This window comes from Lactuca sativa, chromosome 1 (genome assembly GCF_002870075.4).
Source record: "Lactuca sativa cultivar Salinas chromosome 1, Lsat_Salinas_v11, whole genome shotgun sequence".
Taxonomy (NCBI): domain Eukaryota; kingdom Viridiplantae; phylum Streptophyta; class Magnoliopsida; order Asterales; family Asteraceae; genus Lactuca; species Lactuca sativa.
Genome location: NC_056623.2, coordinates 104,526,206 through 104,528,494, shown reverse-complemented (window position 1 = coordinate 104,528,494; position 2,289 = coordinate 104,526,206). Strand labels below are relative to the sequence as shown.

Genomic DNA, 2,289 nt, shown 5'->3' with positions numbered 1-2,289 from the left:
CTTTATCAAATGCTTAAGAGTAATGAATATGAAATTAAGATTAATTAGAGAATGGGTAAATTAATGTGTGAGCTTGTTTGAGAAACCAACAAACAAGAGGTTAAATGAAACACCAATTTGATTAACCAATTACAAATCTTATTTAATCCAAACAATTGAACTAGGGAATTATGTAGTTTAAACAATTGGCCACTGCTTGAATTGATTAATTGTCTAAGGGTTAGGAGTAATGAACATGAACCTAACCACTATAGTTGGTAACCAATAATAATTAATCTATCATTTAAATAACCATAGGAGCGAATTAGTTGAACCTAAACAGAAACCCTTTAATAAATTTGGTGAATTTGTCATTTGCTTTAATTGTTTAGTTAGTTAATTGTTTTAAGTGCTATGTTTAAGTTTCTAGTCTTGTAAAACTAGAGAAAAAACCATTTACTTTTATTACTTGTTTAGTTAAAATTAGTTATTAGATTAATTTCCGTTCCCTGAGTTCGACACCCTACTTACCCAACTATACCACTAAAAGACAGATTCACTGCCTTTGTGTGCTTAATTTATTAACTAAAAGTAGGATTAAAACTAGCTCGTTTCACACACATCAAGTTTTTGGCGTTGTTGCCGGGGAACAGTTCTAAATAATTTATCTAATTTCTAATTTTTTTCGATCCTTTGTGTGAGTTTACTGGCACAAAGTTAATTTATTGCAGATTAATAATTAGTAGTTAGGTTTTAGCATCTAAATTAGTTTTATTTCAAGTTTTGAATTCTTTCAAAAATACACTGCTACTCGCCGAGTGCATTCGCACCTACTCGGCGAGTACAGCAGATTGTAGCTTTTAATTTTCGTTTTTTTAGTACACCTTTTTGTTCTTTTTACGTTTTTATCTTGTTTATTTCAGGACTTTCATGACCAGAGGATCAAACACCCCGCTGGTACCCCCGTTTGAAGATCCCGAATCCGCATTGAAAAGGAACAAAGGAAAGGACGTGGAGAGCTCGAGTACACCCAAGAAGTCACCTTTGTCTAACTTGAAGACTATTTTTGGGAAGAAAAAGAGCAGCAAAGCAGGTGCATCCAGCGCATCTTTAGCAAGTGAAGAACCGATCAAGGAAGACACTGAGTACGACACCGAACTTACATACGGGCACAACTTCGATTCCGGTGACGAGTTAGCTCTTACCATGGCTAACATTGATGAAATCCCCATGGGGGAATGGAAGAAAAGGATGCGCCACAACACTGGCCCGGGACTTGTGCAACCCCCAATTCCCGTGACTGCTACTTTTGAGCTCAAGGCTCATATCCTAGCTTTACTTAAAGAAATACATTTCTATGGAAAAGACCACGAAGATGCCTACAAGCATTTGGATGAAGTCAGTGATGTAGCTGATTACTTTAATGTTCCAATGTGCCTCGCGAGACTCAGCTACTTCGCATGCTCCCAGTGACATTCAAAGGCGCCGCTAAAGACTGGCTCAAATCACTTCCCCCCCCCCCCCGGATCAGTCACCACATGGGCCAAGATGAAAGAAGAATTCATTGATCACTTTTGCCCACCTTCCAAGATAGCCAAACTAAAGAAAACAATAGCTAACTTTGAACAACAAGTTGGAGAGTCACTATATGAAGCTTGGGAGAGGTACAAGAGCTTACTAAGAAACTGCCCACACCATGACCTAAATAGCCAGCAAGAAGTCTCCATTTTCTATGATGGAGTCAATGTCACAACCAGGCAGTTACTTGACTCGCAAGGCCCGCTCACAAATAAGCCACCCCCGGTGATCAAGGAATTAATTGAAGAATTCTCTAAGCACTCTAGAGTATACCACAACCCAATAAATGATGTTACTAGGGGAGCTGCATACGCAACTACTGAAGACTTATCCGCAGTCATGGATATGCTAAAAACCATGGATAGGGGGATGGATAAAATGGATCAAACGATCCATGCTATTCGGGTGGGTTGTAAAAACTACAATGGGCTTCATCTTACTAGAGATTGTGACTTGGATGAAAATGGCAACAAGAAGGTGCAAGTTTGTTACTCAAGTGGAGACCGATATGATGAAGATTGGCGAAAACCAAAGAAAGAGTGGCTCCCATATGAAGAGTACAAGAAGGCTAAGGAGGAGAAGTTCAGGCAGAAAGGAATATGTTTTTACCAAAAGGAGGAGCCGGCACAAGAAAGAAAACCAAGTTTGGAAGAAATGCTTACCAAATTTGTAGTTGCTTCAGAAAAAAGACATAGTGATCATGATGCCGCAATTCAAGAAACGAGGACCATG

General features: G+C 38.9%; 1 non-coding gene across 1 annotated transcript; it reads right to left on the bottom strand.

Annotated features, from left to right (window-relative positions):
• Nucleotides 1-1,575: 1,575 nt before the first annotated feature.
• On the bottom strand, nucleotides 1,576-1,682 carry LOC111909822 (small nucleolar RNA R71). The gene has a single exon (XR_002856345.2). It is a non-coding gene; the product is annotated as a small nucleolar RNA R71 (small nucleolar RNA).
• Between the last annotated feature and the right edge of the window lie 607 nt (nucleotides 1,683-2,289).